Source organism: Lontra canadensis, unplaced genomic scaffold (assembly GCF_010015895.1).
Source record: "Lontra canadensis isolate GAN:19392208 unplaced genomic scaffold, GSC_riverotter_1.0 scaffold20, whole genome shotgun sequence".
NCBI lineage: Eukaryota > Metazoa > Chordata > Mammalia > Carnivora > Mustelidae > Lontra > Lontra canadensis.
The window spans coordinates 22464828-22482455 of NW_022631014.1; positions in this window are offsets into that span (position 1 = coordinate 22464828).

Consider the following 17628-nt stretch of genomic DNA (forward strand, 5'->3'; position numbering starts at 1 on the left):
TTTCCTGAGGTTGTTGCCACACTTTTAGTATTTTACTTGCTCCTTCATATACTCTTATCTGGATAAAATGACACAGCGAAAAAATTCACCACAAAAAAAAGAACAAGAGGCAGTACCAAAGGCTAGGGACCTAATCAATACAGACATTGGTAATATGTCAGATCTAGAGTTCAGAATGACGATTCTCAAGGTTCTAGCCGGGCTCGAAAAAGGCATGGAAGATATTAGAGAAGCCCTCTCGGGAGATATAAAAGCCCTTTCTGGAGAAATAGAAGAACTAAAATCTAACCAAGTTGAAATCAAAAGAGCTATTAATGAGGTGCAATCAAAAATGGAGGCTCTCACTGCTAGGATAAATGAGGCAGAAGAAAGAATTAGCGATATAGAAGACCAAATGACAGAGAATAAAGAAGCTGAGCAAAAGAGGGACAAAGAGCTCCTGGTCCATGAGGGGAGAATTCAAGAGATAAGTGACACCATAAGACAAAACAACATTAGAATAATTGGGATTCCAGAAGAAGAAGAAAGAGAGAGGGGAGCAGAAGGTATATTGGAGAGAATTATTGGAGAGAATTTCCCCAATATGGCAAAGGGAACAAGCATCAAAATCCAGGAGGTTCAGAGAACCCCCCTCAAAATCAATAAGAATAGTTCCACACCCTGCCACCTAATAGTAAAATTTACAAGTCTTAGTGACAAAGAGAAAATCCTGAAAGCAGCCCAGGAAAAGAAGTCTGTAACATACAATGGTAAAAACATTAGATTGGCAGCAGACTTATCCACACAGACCTGGCAGGCCAGAAAGAGCTGGCGTGATATATTCAGAGCACTAAACGAGAAAAACATGCAGCCAAGAATACTATATCCAGCTAGGCTATCACTGAAAATAGAAGGAGAGATAAAAAGCTTCCAGGACAAACAAAAACTGAAAGAATTTGCAAACACCAAACCAGCCCTACAGGAAATATTGAAAGGGCTACTCTAAGCAAAGAGAGACCCTAAAAGTAGTAGATCAGAAAGGAACAGAGACAATATACATTAACAGTCACCTTACAGGCAATACAATGGCACTAAATTCATATCTCTCAATAGTTACCCTGAATATTAATGGGCTAAATGCCCCAATCAAAAGACACAGGGTATCAGAATGGATAAAAAAACAAAACCCATCTATATGTTGCCTACAAGAAACTCATTTGAAACCCGAAGACACCTCCAGATTTAAAGTGAGGGGGTGGAAAAGAATTTACCATGCTAATGGACATCAGAAGAAAGCAGGAGTGGCAATCCTTATATCAGATCAATTAGATTCTAAGCCAAAGACTATAATAAGAGATGAGGAAGGACACTATATCATACTCAAAGGATCTGTCCAACAAGAAGATCTAACAATTGTAAATATCTATGCCCCTAACGTGGGAGCAGCCAATTATATAAACCAATTAATAACAAAATCAAAGAAATACATCAACAATAATACAATAATAGTAGGGGACTTTAACACTCCCCTCACTGAAATGGACAGATCATCCAAGCAAAAGCTCAACAAGGAAATAAAGGCCTTAAATGACACATTGGACCAGATGGATATCACAGATATATTCAGAACATTTCATCCCAAAGAAACAGAATACACATTCTTCTCTACTGCACATGGAACATTCTCCAGAATAGATCACATCCTCGGTCCTAAATCAGGTCTCAACCTGTATCAAAAGATCGGGGTCATTCCCTGCATATTTTCAGACCACAATGCTCTGAAGCTAGAACTCAATCACAAGAGGAAATTTGGAAAGAACCCAAATACATGGAGACTAAACAGCATCCTTCTAAAGAATGAATGGGCCAACCAGGAAATTAAAGAAGAATTGAAAAAATTCATGGAAACAAATGATAATGAAAACACAATGGTTCAAAATCTGTGGGACACAACAAAGGCAGTCCTGAGAGGAAAATATATAGCGGTACAAGCCTTCCTCAAGAAACAAGAAAGGTCTCAGGTACAACCTAACCCTACACCTAAAGGAGCTGGAGAAAGAACAAGAAAGAAACCCTAAACCCAGCAGGAGAAGAGAAATCATAAAGATCAGAGCAGAAATCAATGAAATAGAAACCAAAAAAAACAATAGAACAAATCAACAAAACTAGGACTGGTTCTTTGAAAGAATTAATAAGATTGATAAACCCCTGGCCAGACTTATCAAAAAGAAAAGAGAAAGGACCCAAATAAATAAAATCAGGAATGAAAGAGGAGAGATCACAACCAACACCAAAGAAACAGAAACAATTATAAGAACATACTATGAGCAACTCTACGCCAACAAATTTGACAATCTGGAAGAAATGGATGCATTCCTAGAGACATATAAACTACCACAACTGGACCAGAAAGAAATAGAAAGCCTGAACAGACCCATAACCAGTAAGGAGGGAGATTGAAACAGTCATCAAAAATCTCCAAACAAACAAAAGCCCAGGGCCAGACGGCTTCCCGGGGGAATTCTACCAAACATTGAAAGAAGAACTAATTCCTATTCTCCTGAAACTGTTCCAAAAAATAGAAATGGAAGGAAAACTTCCAAACTCATTTTATGAGGCCAGCATCACCTTGATCCCAAAACTGGACAAGGATCTCATCAAAAAAGAGAACTACAGACCAATATCCTTGATGAACACAGATGCAAAATACTAGCCAATAGGATTCAACAGTACATTAAAAGGATTATTCATCACGACCAAGTGGGATTTATTCGAGGGCTGCAAGGTTGGTTCAACATCCACAAATCAATCAATGTGATACAACACATTAATGAAAGAACAAGAACCATATGATACTCTCAATAGATGCTGAAAAAGCATTTGACAAAGTACAGCATCCCTTCCTGATCAAAACTCTTCAAAGTGTAGGGATAGAGGGCACATACCTCAATATTATCAAAGCCATCTATGAAAAACCCACCGCAAATATCATTCTCAATGGAGAAAAACTGAAAGCTTTTCCGCTAAGGTCAGGAACACGGCAGGGATGTCCGTTATCACCACTGCTATTCAACATAGTACTAGAAGTCCTAGCCTCAGCAATCAGACAACAAAAGGAAATTAAAGGCATCCAAATCGGCAAAGAAGAAGTCAAACTATCACTCTTCGCAGATGATATGATACTATATGTGGAAAACCCAAAAGACTCCACTCCAAAACTGCTAGAACTTGTACAGGAATTCAGTAAAGTGTCAGGATATAAAATCAATGCACAGAAATCAGTTGCATTTCTCTACACCAACAACAAGAAAGAAAGAGAAATTAAGGAGTCCATCCCATTTACAATTGCACCCAAAACTATAAGATACCTAGGAATAAACCTAACCAGAGAGGCTAAGAATCTATACTCAGGAAACTATAAAGTATTCATGAAAGAAATTGAGGAAGACACAAAGAAATGGAAAAATGTTCCATGCTCCCGGATTGGAAGAATAAATATTGTGAAAATGTCTATGCTACCTAAAGCAATCTACACATTTAATGCAATTCCTATCAAAGTACCATCCATTTTTTTCAAAGAAATGGAACAAATAATCCTAAAATTTATATGAAACCAGAAAAGACCACGAATAGCCAAAGGAATATTGAAAAAGAAAGCCAAAGTTGGTGGCATCACAATTCCGGACTTCAAGCTCTATTACAAAGCTGTCATCATCAAGACAGCATGGTACTGGCACAAAAACAGACACATAGATCAATGGAACAGAATAGAGAGCCCAGAAATAGACCCTCAACTCTATGGTCAACTAATCTTCGACAAAGCAGGAAAGAATGTCCAATGGAAAAAAGACAGCCTCTTCAATAAATGGTGTTGGGAAAATTGGACAGCCACATGCAGAAAAACGAAATTGGACCATTTCCTTACACCACACACGAAAATAGACTCAAAATGGATGAAGGACCTCAATGTGAGAAAGGAACCCTCTTATTTGCCATATTGTTTACTGTACTTTTCTTCAATTACTTCTCTTAAAGTGGCATGAAGGGAAGGCCATGGTGAGCTCCATTTTAAAGTAACTTTTCTTGAAAGTGCCTATCAGTTAACCAGGAACTAGATAAGGAAGAACAAAACAAGAGGAACAACTAGTATTTATGGAAACTTTAGATACAAGGTATTGTTCCAGATACTTAGCAACCATATGAGGAAGGGATTTGGAAATCTGCTACAGAGATGAGCAACATGAGGCTGCAGAGATTATGAGCTTTGTAGATCATACAACCAGGATAAATTTGTAGCTAAGATTGTAACTCAGGGCAGTGTGGCATTAAAGCATGTAGGATTTCTACCCTGTGTACAGTTCCCAGAATCACACCTTGCATATATAGACACTAAACACTGGATGTATGGATGGGTGGATGGACAGACAGATATAGAGAGTGATGATGAACACAGTACACCTATATGGCCCATCCAGAGGTTTTTTTTTTCTTCCCACCTTGTCCCCTGGTTGTGTTTTATTGTTTATTCTGCTCTGTTTTGGCTTGGGTTTTTTGGAAAATATGATCAACTTCTGATTACCCATGGTAATAGAAGAGATAGATAACAGAAATAATTGAAAACAGAAGTCAATCCAGAAATAATTTTTATTTAGTCTGGGGATTTTATTCATGCCCTTTTAAATAGCAGATTTACCAACCTAATTATATTTTACCTTGGCAAATATTAAAATTATTTCTCATTCCTTAAACACACACCAACTGGTAGTAGGTAAAGTAAAGCAAGACACAAAGCTAGATGGCAGAAAAAGGCAAGCAGGGACATAAAACTTGAGAGTAAAAAAAATTTACAAGCTTTACTACCTTCAAGTGAGTGATGAAGAATTTATTTATAACCCCAGAAAGAGTCCTTTAAATATAATAAGAAATAATAAGTCATTTCTCTCTGGATGTTTTTCTATAGTATAGTCTGTACAGAGCTATTTTTAAGAATCTCTTTAGAAAGATTTTGACTTGTTTATTTCTTTAGCAGTAGATCCCATCTCAATCTTCTGGTGAGGACAAGAGATTATGAAAGAAGCCAAGTCGGCTCAAGCTGCCTTCATGGGTCCCCTGGTCATCCTGACTCAAGCCGGTCCCCCTGGTAACACTTCCCATTCCCTTTCCCACCAAAGTGTAAGGTAGAACTGTCCCAACTTTCCTACTGATAGGTCCACAGAATGCAATAAGATGCTGGGAGGCAGAGGCTAGAATAGCTTCCTCATTGTGGACAGACTCTTTTGATGCGTAGGCAGGGGTCCTTGGGAACACTTACACAATGCTGTAAATGAGGTGTGGCAATGAAACTGAAATGCTGGGACACATAGAGATTAACTACCAAGAGCTGAGGGACCGCAGTTGCCTGGGAAAGTGGCAAGCCATGTCTTCTAGAAAAAGGCAGAAGACAATCATCTGAGTCCCACAGGCTGTGTGAAGTCAAGTAGGCAGTGTGGTCATTGCTCTTTTACCCACCTTGTCCCAGGGAACTTAGGCTATTCCTTTCCCAGAACCTCTACCCAAGACACTGATAATTTCCACATCACATTGGCACCACTAGGCCATGCATCAAATTTTCCCCAGAATCAGGGAGGAAGGAAAGGAGCTGGCCCCCTTTGGTACCAGGCTGCAGTATTTGACTTCATACTCTTATTCCCCATAGCACCTGCCCAGTCCAAGACCCTGACCGTGGTATACGTGTGGCTCAATGAGGACTTAACCAAATGTCTATTATAAATCTGGGTCTTGGCCTTGCAGAGTTAATTTCAACTTTTGCAATTGTTGCTTTGAATGTGTTGCACAGCAGAAGTGAGTTAGCTGGACCAAGGGCAGCTACAAGATGATTCCTATCTCCCCCTGCTCCTTGGAGGTGAGATGTGGTCTGAGACACTCACTAACTCACCCAAGAGGAGAACTTGCCAGGGCCAAGGCAGACAATGATGAACATTCTAGCAGAGCAAGGCTTTTGGAGTCCAGAGAGACCATCTGTAAGAGGCTAGGGACTCAAAAAAATCTTCAGGGCATAAGTGGAGGTGGAAAGAGAAAATACAGCATGTGCCAGAATGGCATACACACCACTCCTAATTACATTTTTAATTTATTGATCAAACTTTATTTTTAGATTAAAGATGAATCCACTGCAAGCCGTTGTAGGGGCTGCTCTTGCTTGCATTCCAGACCTCCTGCCAAGCCCCTCACCTCCAAAAGCTATTGATGGTGGAACAGCCTCTGTCACCTAGCCAAACAGCCATTCATCAGTGAGAGAGATGCTCCAGCAAGAAGATGATGGATAAAGATGTCACCCAGCCTGGGAATCAAGCCAGAGAGTGGTACTGGTCACTGCATCAGCTTTTGCACCTCTACTTCAAGTCCCCCATATCACTAAATCATTAATTTTTTCCCAAGATAGTAGGAGGGATACAACACCCCCATGATCCTTCTTTGTTTGACACCTCCTTTATTTCTTTATTTGGCTTTTCTTACGCTTCTGTGTTATCATGGTCCAAGCTTACCTGACAACATACCATATTCCAGATGTGATCATACAATAAAGGGGGCAATAAAATGGGAGTCCCCTAACTATGAGAGCAAGAGTGGGAATAGAAAGAGCTCAGAATTTAAAGTGAGAAAACCTGCATTATAGTCTCCCATTTACTGGCTGTGTGACCCTGTAAAATCCCCTGTACTGACTCCTCTAAGCCTCCTTCCCTTATTTATAAACTGGAGATAATAATGCCCATGAGCAGGTGACATCCTGCAGACATCTGAAAGACTGGGCTAAATTATAAAACCAATAAATAATGTATGAGGTCAGTTGTGCAAATGGCACCTCAGAGACAAAATGTTTCCTGTGCCAGCTGCAAAGAGAGAAACAAATTAGCTTCATTTGTATCCATGGTATTAATTCAGAACACAAATAGTAGGGTCAACAAAAGAAGTGTCCAGGAGAAGGGGGAGGGAACTCCACTGGAACCCAAGAAAGTGAAATGCAGAGACACAAAAGTAAACATCCCGTATTCCAAGACGGCGAGACCCACCCCTAGGAATCTACCAGCCCAGTGACTACCCGACTATTAGCCTGATGCCATTAAACACTAGAATTGTGCTCCATACTCTCACAGAAAACTTATGGTGAATTGACTACTACATGGTTTCTCCACTGGAAGAGGAAGGGCTAGCCAGGGGATAGGTCTATCTAGTCTTCTTCATAATTTCACTTCAGAGGTTCATTATAAGGCGCAAAGAAGACCCCATAAGAAAGTACTTTATAAACTGTCCAGTGCTGTGTGTTGCACTAACATCCTCAAATGGTGGGCTTCACTGGGTCACTGTAAGGGGCAGGTTCAACTCTCAGCTATGACACCTGGGTCCAACTGACCTGTTACCACCAGAGCCCAAACACCTCGGTGAATCCTGAAAGTAGAGAAATGTCAGAAGGAGTTATTGAGTCAAGATCTGCTGGATGCAGGAAGAGCCATCTCTTTGTCCCCAGTCCCTGCTTGGCTAACTCTAGGTCCATTCTGCCACAGACATACCATCAGCTTCTCTCCTGTTGAGTCAGTCATGTGCCTGGTAGTTTTAAGACCATTCACCACTGTCAGCAGTTAGCTATTTGTGCCACCTTCCAAATACTATTCTAATATACCTCCTGGATTTGTGGCTGTCTCTCTAACAACAACTCCACAATCTCTCTTTATGACTTCTGACACTCTAGTTCCCTGGATATTCTTTTGAAGTTCTCAGTGGTAATGAAGTCTGTTTTATAGCATCTAAGAACTGTTTCCAACACTCTGCTTCCCCTAGGATCCTGTATCAGAAATTCAGAGCTTTCCCCAATGATTAAATATAATTTAGTTTTATTTAACCACATGATAATTTATTATTTGGATTGAATAAATCAGGGCCTAAAACCAGAGTTTTGCCAAAAGAAGCTATAGGATGACCCAGGTCTGAATTCATTCATTCGTTCATTTAGCAGTTACTCAATACCCACAAAGTTCCTATGTCATAGAGCCTGTACTGAGCTCCAAGAATGAACAGATGAAGTTAGCTCCTGTCCTAAGACCTTGGAGCCTGACAACCTGGGCTCAGACCCTGCCACTGCCACTTGCTTGTTACTTAACTTTTCTGAGCCCTAGAATGAAAATTCTTTTCAAAATAATGTTTGTGAGGATTACATGGGAAAGGTCTTAACAGAATGTCTGCTATATTCCTCAGAAATTGTTATCCATATGTAGTACTTGTGCTCAGCTGCTCTGACATGGCTCCCAATGAGCCCCACCTCCCAGTGTTCTTATCCCTGAATGACATGAACACCTTTGGGGTGTGCTGGTCCTAGTCACTTGCTTCTAACAAATATAACAGTGAAAGAGTAATGGGATGTTACTTCTGTGATTAGGTTGCAAAACAACTTGACTTCCATTTGGTTGGCATCCTCTCTCTCTCTCTCTCTCTCTCTCATTGCATGCTGTCTTTAATAAGAGGACCCCTTGTCAAGGAACTAAAAATGATCTCTAGCCAACAGCCAACAAAGAGCTAAGACCAGGAAGAAGTGTATACCGGCAACCCCATGAATGAGCTTGGATGTAGATCCTGGTCAAGTTGAAACCTGAGATGATTGCAGCCCTAGCCAACACCTTGATTGCAACCTTTAGGAGGAGAGACCCTGAAGCAGAAAACCTGCTAAGCTATGCCCAGATTCCTGACCCACAGAAACCATGAAATAATACCTAAAGCTTGAGGTAGCTTGTTATGCAATAGATCACTACTACACTGTTGTTGTTAAAGTCTGTGTTATACTTGAGGGTCAAGGAACAGAGAGTGTGGGCAGGACACTAAAAAGTATGGAAAAGGAGATATGTTGGAAACCAGATAATCAAGAGCCAATCAGCCCATGCTAAATGTTTGGGGTTTCTTTGGGGGACAATTCTCATTGGCCCCCAAAGAAACCCCAAACATTTAGCATTGAGAAGTAGTCAAATGTTCTTTAGGCGAAGTAGAAACTCAATTTCTTCTTAAATAATAAGACAAATATGGAGTCATAAAGAAAACATTGTTCAAGAGAAGGAGTCAGAATGACTTCTTGAACTGGCATATTTTCCAGGACATAAAGTTGGAAAACTTCCAAAGAACTGAGATCTCTTCCTTTTAGACCCTTCAGCTATTGGGGGATTTATGGCACCAAGTTTAATGGTGAAGAAAAGAAACGGAAGTGAAGTTACTGAAATAAACAATTTCATTAACTTCAAAATCAGTGAGTTCAAAATCAATTAAATTTGTAATACCCTTACTGAGGACAGAAGTAGTGAATTAATAACATTGAAAATGAGTTGTTAGGAATACAAAAGGAGTGAGACTTTTGTAAATAACTTTTGTCATTACAGTTTCCTAAATCAATAAAGATACATCATTTTTTATTTGCACACCTCTTTTTAAATCCCAAATCAAGATTTTGCATAGACTTGCTCTTGGACTAGTCCCATAAATCAGTTTGAAAGTGACCCAGTTTTTGCACATGAGCCATTATATCCATATATCTAGGTCTTGTTGTTGTATGACAAAGGGACTGAGATAAGAATATGGTCTATAAAATAAATAAGAGGAAAATATCTCTGAAATATTTGCCAAAAGACTCAGGTTCCAAAGAAAGGAAGAATGATTGCTAGCTTAAAATCCACCAGACATACCCTAGGTCTTACTGTTGCAACAGTTATAACCCATAGAACTTCACACATTTGCTTCTCTGATCAGTACTTTTCGAGCACTTACTCATGCTGGGGTCCAGAACTCCTCTTACTTAATATTGGCATTGGAAATGTATAGAACTCTTTTTTAATTCCAGTATAATTAACATACAGTGTTATACTAGTTTCAGGTATATAATATAATGAATCAACAATTCTGTACATTACTCAGTGCTCAGCACCATAAGTGTACTCAATAGAATATTACCAACCATAAAAAAAATAAAGAAATCTTGCCATTTGCAACAACATGAATGGATCTAGAAAGTATGATCCTAAGTGAAATAAGCCAGTCAAAGAAAGAGATATATAATATCTGTAGATCTCTGATTTGCTTTTTCTCCCCCTTGAAGGCATAAGTAGGCCTAGAATAGGAGAAAATTCTCAGGTAAGTGACAAGACTCTGAGCTTAACTATGAATTGGCTAAATTGTTCCCTTCATCTCTTAGGGCTCATGAGAAGAATGAAAGGATTGTACTCGATTATCTATAAAATTTCCTCCAATTCTAAAAGACTCAGATTCAATATTCTGAAGACTTGAATAACAAATTCAGTTCATTCTCAAACTATAGGAGGGAACTCATGACTAGAAAGTGGAGGCTCTACCTCCCATTCTTGGCACCTCACTTCAGAAAACAAGCATCCCCAACATCCCCAGGACTGTGCTGAGAATGTTCTATCACCCATCTTTGCCAAGTAATCATAAATGATCCTTGCTGAGTGTAGTTGTTGATGCAGGACACATTTGGAAGCAGAAGACCTAGAGCCAGAAGCAGACACCATCTCTTTATTGTAGAGATGGGGTAAGTGTGGTCCAGAGAGGGTCACTGACCAGCATGAGACACAGGGCACCCATCTTATTCTGCCTTCACACCAGCATAGAGCTGGTCTTGAGCTAACACATCTCTCTAGATATCACCACACCTGGTGACTACAGTTCTAATTCCTCCAAACGCAACAATATCCAAGAACTCTGGAATGCCCAAGGTTCCGAACTACCTCTGCACCTCCCATTTCACAGAAAAGAAAACCAGAACCATGGGGAAAATTACTGAAATGCTTAGCAATAAGTTAAGAGCCAGAACATGGCATTCGTCCCAGTGTCATCCTGCTTCCCAGAGCCTCCCCACCTGCTCATTCCATAGCCATCTACTGAGTATCCCCTGCAAGCTGAGTTGTGCTTGGTGCTGTAACCTGACTCAAACCAAGACACTGGGCTGAAGCCTCCCATTCTGCACAACTGAACTGGCCAGGAGAACCTGCCTGAGCAAAGCCACCTTTAACAGAGGTCCCAGTGGAAAATCTGAGCAGAAAAGGTGTTGATGACAACAAAACAAGTAAAGCCGGTTCCGTTTATACCCCAGATAATTCCTTCCAAGGGCTGAGGACCCCGTACTCTGGTTTTCACCTTTTTCCTTTTCAAGGTATTGCTCACAGCAGCAAGTCCAATCTAATCTTTGCCAATTCCTCCAAGGGAAATAGTTGGAGAGGAAGGTGATATTAGTTGAAAGCTGGAAATAGTTAAACTGACTCTTCAGGTATGTAATGCACTTTACTAAATCAGAGATAATGAATTCCACAGAGAGCACATAGAGGAAGGCAAAATAAGCACACAGTCTACATAAACTTTATTTCAAGGGAAGCAAAGGGGCAATCAGAGAAAGTTCACCTTAGAAAGGGCCTGGTCCCCTGACTGGACAAAGGGGAATATGGACATTCATGGTCCCCCTGACTATGGTCTCTCCTGGACATCTTCTCCACTAGCAGCTTCTTTGTCTTTGCAAAAGCTTTTTGGCTTTTGAGAGACATCCTTCATTCTTGCTAGGATCAGCATTAGCTGTAGCCCATGTGAGAAGAGAATGCCTTACAAAAGGGAGCAAGGAGTTGGTTACTGGGAAATCATTTGCCCACTATGTTCCCTGGGGTCATCTATCACTACGATGGGGACTGTCCCTGCCTCAGAAACTACTGAAAGGGGAGAAATTGTGCTGAGTGCCTCAGGAGGAACCCTCAAAATACATATATAGTAGCATCAAATTGCCTGCAAATTCTATGACACTACTCCTTTGGAAGGGTGAAGGCTCATTCTCCTCCACTTCAAAGTAGGCCGCATTTGGGGTTTCACTTCTAATGAATGGAATGGAGCAGAAGCGAAGTCATGTGATTTCTGAGGGTAGGTCATCCAAAGGACAGCTTCCACCTGACTCTCACTCTCTTAGCTTGCTTTTCTGGGAGAAGCAGCCCACGGAGAGGCCTTCTGGGGAGAATGAAGTCTCCCACCAACAGCCAGCACCAACTTGTCATCCATGTGACCACGTCGGAATCAGATCTTCCCGTTCCAGTCAAAACTTCAGATGACCTCAGATCCAGATGATCTTGATGGCTACATCATGAGAGACTCTAATCCAGAACTTCTCAGCTTGACCACACTTCAATTCTTGACCCATAAAATAATGAAAAATAATATTTATTGTTGTGTTAAGTCACAAAGTTTTTTTTTATTTTTTGAGTGTTCCAAGATTTGTTGTTTATGCACAATACCCAGTGCTCCATGCAGTACGTGCCCTTCTTAATACCCACCACCAGGCTCACCCATTCTCCTACCCACTCCCTTCCAAAACCTTCAGTTTTGTTTCTCAGAGTCCACAGTTTCTCATGGTTTGTCTCCCCCTCCAATTTCCCCCAAATCACTTTTCCTTTTCTTCTCCTAATGTCCTCCATGTTATTCCTTATGCTCCACAAGTAAGTGAAACCATATGATAATTTACTTTCTCTGCTTGACTTACTTCACTCAGCATAATCTCTCCTCCAGTCCCGTCCATGCTGATACAAAAGTTGGGTATTTATCCTTTCTGATGGAGGCATAATAAATATTCCATTGTATATATATGGACCACATCTTCTTTATCCATTCATCTGTTGAAGGACATCTTGGCTCTTTTCACAGCTTGGTGACTGTGGCCATTGCTGCTATGAACACCGGAGTACAGATGGCCCTTCTTTTCACTACATCTGTATCTTTGAGGTAAATACCCAGTAGTGCAATTGCAGGGCCATAGGGTAGCTCTATTTTTAATGTCTTAAGGAATCTCCACACTGTTTTCTAAAGTGACTGCACCAACTTGCATTCCCACCAACACTGTAAGAGGGTTCCCCTTTCTCCACATCCTCTCCAACACTTATTGTTTCTTGTCTTATTAATTTTGGCCATTCTAACTGGTGTAAGGTGGCATCTCAATGTGGTTTTCGTTTTAATTTCCCTGATGGCTAATAATGATGAACATTTTCTTCTTGTGTCTGTTAGCCTTTTGTATGTCTTCTTTGGAGAAGTATCTGTTCTTGTCTTCTGCCCATTTTTTGACATGATTATCTGGTTTTTGGGTGTTGAGTTTGAGGAGTTCTTTATAGATCTTGGATATCAGCCCTTTGTCTATAATGTCATTTGCAAATATCTTCTCCCATTCCATGGGTTACCTTTTTGTTTTGTTGACTGCTTCCTTTGCTGTGAAGAAGCTTTTTATCTTGACAAAGTCCCAAAAGTTTATTTTCACTTTTGTTTCCTTTGCCTTTGGAGACATGTCTTGAAAGAAGTTACTATGGCCGATGTTGAAGAGGTTACTGCCTATGTTCCCCTTTAGAATTTTGATTCCTGCCTCAGGTTTTAAGATAATTTGTGTTACACAGATAGATAACTAATATAGTAAGTGAGCCTGATTCACTCGCACCTTAGGCAGATTCAGATGAGCAGAACATCAGAAGAGGTTGGGAATAGAATATGAGAATAGAAAAGAAGAAGGGGGAAAGGATGGAAGGAAGGTGAAGGTAAGAAAAGCAATATCTCTCCCTACTCTGGCCTTCATTTGTTTCTTCCTTCTCTGAATTTTTGTCCCTCCACTAGCTAATAAGCTCTTGCCTTTTTTCACATGTACTAGTTCTATCTCATCATTTGACCAGCTGACTCATTAAGATAGGAACGGGGGCTCCTATTTCTTCTGTGTTGTTCATAATGCCTGGCAATGTCCTGTACTAAGTGAACCAAGACCAATGGGTAAAACTAGCAGACCAATTATGACCCAGTATCAGAAGGAATATTCTAACAGTTTGCCGAAGAAGTTGTGGAGAGGTGTGAAGCTTCAGATGGGGACTGAGCATGGACAATGTTTTGTGCACTGCGGTTGCAAAGTAGATTCTTAGAGATGGTAGTAGATTGTTATTATTACCATTACTCTGGTAGCCCTCAGTGAACCATATCTCCCAGAATTTATGTCTTTGTGTAGCCCCCTACTACACTGTCTCTGAACTTGGCCATTTGACTATCTTTATGCAATGAGATGTTAGCCAGAATGATGCAAGTGGAGGCTTGATAAGTACTTGCACACTGAGGCTTGGAACACTCCATAGAACCCAGTTACCATGCTGTGAGGAACCCCAAGCAGCCATGTGGAGAGGCTCACATAGAGAAGAACCAAGGCCCCCAGCCAACAACCCCAACCAGCCTTCAATCAGGAGGCAGTACCAATTCTCAGGCATATGAGTGAAGTCATTTTGGACCTACTAGCCCTCTCATACTCCATTTGATACTACATGAAGCAAGAGAACTCTCTGGTCAGAAACTGTGTTTATTGTTAGCCACCAAGTCCTGGGATAGTGTGTTACATGGGATAAGCAAAACAAAGGTCAACCCCAAATCTGGGGTAGGACCATTTTTCATGCTACACAACCTGTCAGTCATGACTCAGAAATGGTCTTCAAACCATAGTGTGTTTATTTACAAAACCTGAGTTCTTCCCACCACCACCTTCCAAGTCATGAGAGTCAGTGGATACAAAAGAACTTTGCAAACTCCAGAGTCTTCAAATATATCTGTTGGTACAGATATCAAAGCAACAGATGTCAAAGGTTGCTATGGTTTTCCTTTCATTTTTCCCTCTAATTTTTACTTTTGCCTCAGGTGTCCTTCTGTTTCTCCATGTTCTTGCTCTCAAATTCCTAATTCTCCTTCAAGCATCAGAGGTGGTCAAAGACACTGCTAACTTCTGGTAGAATACATCTTCTTCCCCAGGCTTGAGTTCTGGGCTCAAGACACAACCACAGGGCCTTACAAAGTTACTCTATTAGCAACCTTGATTTCTCCATCTGCAGTATGGAAATCATAGCCTATCTCACAGGGTTCCTGAGAAGACCCAGTGAGAAAAAGTATAGAAAAACCCTGCCTATTACTGAGTAATGCTCCTGTTAAGAAAGTTTCTGGGAAAAAGGTTCCCCTCTTCTTCTTCCCCTTTTCTACTTTTAGCTGTATATCTGTAACACATTTCCCTGTGCTCTGGTGCCTCTACCATGACAAGACCCAGTTCCTCACTGAAACCAGGGAACAAGAAAGTTGCAACTCTAAATGAAGTGGTACTTAAAGTTCTTTGGTGAATTGAGATACTATGTGCCATCCTGGACCCTCTTCCTCTTTACAGAAAAAAAATTGTGCCCCAAAATACAAATAAACAGAACCCTCCTTTCAGTCAGAAAATAAAAGATATTTTATGACAGAACAATAATGGGAAAGGAGGAGAGAAAGAAGCAACTAATAAAAAATATATTCACAACAATCTATATTATGAATATATATGTATATTTATATCTCGGCAGGCCCTGTGGAGTTACAGATGAGCTAATTAAAATGCTTATGCTTCTAGCAATGATGTTTATTGAAATCACTTTATAACCATCCAAACTGAGGTTTGTTTTCAGCTATAATGTAATGCTACCTGGAATATTCTGACCTAAATTATTTATGTGCCTAAAAATAGATTGCTTTCCCCCATTACTGACTCTGTGGATATATCTCGGATGTGGAAATTTTTGGTGAGTTCAAGTGGCTCTTACAGGCTTTTCCTACACCTTCTGTACCTACTGACACAGGGAACCTGCATACTGGTATAATAGGAAGTCTGTTTCAGGCCCAAGAAGTTGAAATTACCCTCTGGGGAAAGCTGGGCCTGGTTAGACACTCCCAGATGAAGAAGGACTATCAGGAACACAACTGGGACCTAATAGATAATCATTTGATCTGAGTGCAATTCCCCATACTATCTCCATGTTAGGCATGGAGGGAGACTGTGTGACTACAAAAGTATAGCCCAAGGAAGATTTGGGGGGTGATAGAACTGCTCTAAATCCTGATTTATGATCCTAGTTACAAAAATATGTAAGCATTTAAAGTTCAGGAATTGTGCACCCCCCAAAGAGTCAATTTTATTGTAGGTTAATTTAAAAATAAAAAATAAATAACACTCTGTAGGCTCGGTAACTGATAATTCTACCTCCAAATTGTATCATGAATAGGTCAGCTTCCTTCCAGCTCTGTCACAGGCAGCATCTCTGTCCTGCACTTTTGCAGTGGCCTCCTAAGTAGTGTTCCTACTTTTGTGTCTGCCCATATAATCCATTCTCCATGCTGTTGCTGAACAAGTCATACCACTTCCAGGCATACAACTTTCAAAGACATCCCAGCATGCTTTGGTTTAAACCCACTGCCCTTTCTTCACCTGCCTGCTGGGCTGGGCATGATCTGGCCTCTGCCTCCTTCTCAGATCTCATGTACCCACAAGCCCACTGACTACCACGTACCTTTATATAGTCACACTTGTTCTGGGCACAAGGCCTTCAACATGTGCTGTTTCCTCCTCCTGAGATGATCTTTGTGCCTCTGGTTCCTCCTTTTCATTACCTGAGTGACTCCCTTTTATCCTTTGGGTCTTAGCTTAAATGTCACATCTTCCTTGACAAGTCACCTAAATTAACTTCACCAATATCACTTTCTCATCAGGTCCAGTTCTCTGCCTGTATGGTACTTACCCTAGCCTGTAACCAGGTGACTTCATATGTGATGGTTGACTCTGTCCCTTGGGGCTGTAATCTTCAAACCAGGCAAGGTTGTGTGTCAGTGGTATGCTGGAGCTAGTTCACAAGAGCTCATCGTACAGCACTCAGTGAGGACAGTAGCTTGAAGTCCACCATGGTGGGACTATTTACACAACAGAAATTGGCAAATGCTCTGAATCAGGGCTTTTCTTTTTGTAAAGCTGGCTTATCAGCACACTGCTGCTCATCCTCCACTGTGTTCCTAGTGCTTGACACGGAGCTGGGAATATAGACCACTCTCAGTATAATAAATGAGAGTCACTGTTATTGATGCTGATTTCTTATAGCAACCCTGTGATGAGTTAAGAGGGGAAGATTCCAACCCTCATTTCACAGATGATAAATTTGAAGCTCAAGAAAGTTGTCCAGTTTGCCCAAGGCCACACAGCTAGTTAGAGATATACTACTCCAACATAGGCTCTCTGATTCCCAATTTAGTGCTCTTTGCATTGCACTCTATGAAAACAAATGCATGCTCATGTTGGGCCTATGTAAAGTGAGGAGCCCTGGGAATTGCTGAAATGAATTTTGAGAAGAAAGCAGAATCCTTGAACCCAATTCACAAAGGTGGAGATTATTAATTATCTTGAATCTCTCTTCCTCCATAGAAAAGACTGTTCAAGTTACACCTAAAAGCCAGAATATAAGAAATGGAAATTACTCTAGGTATTTAATATATTAAGCTGCTTGCTGAATATTGGAAATGCTGGAGAAACAGAAAATGTAAGCATACCACAAGACTACCTAGTTCAATGACTTCAACTGAAGCTGTGACCCAGAGGTCAGGAAGCTGCTGTTGTTACCCCATGACTCCTGCCATAGTTGCCTTAAGGTATCCATAAAGCTGATGACCAGCTAGTGTACTGTGGGTCCAGCTGCCATAGATGCCTCTAAGCATTCACATTTTTATTACCTTGCTTTCCAGGAGCAATAGTGGTAGGAAAATGGACTCTGAATC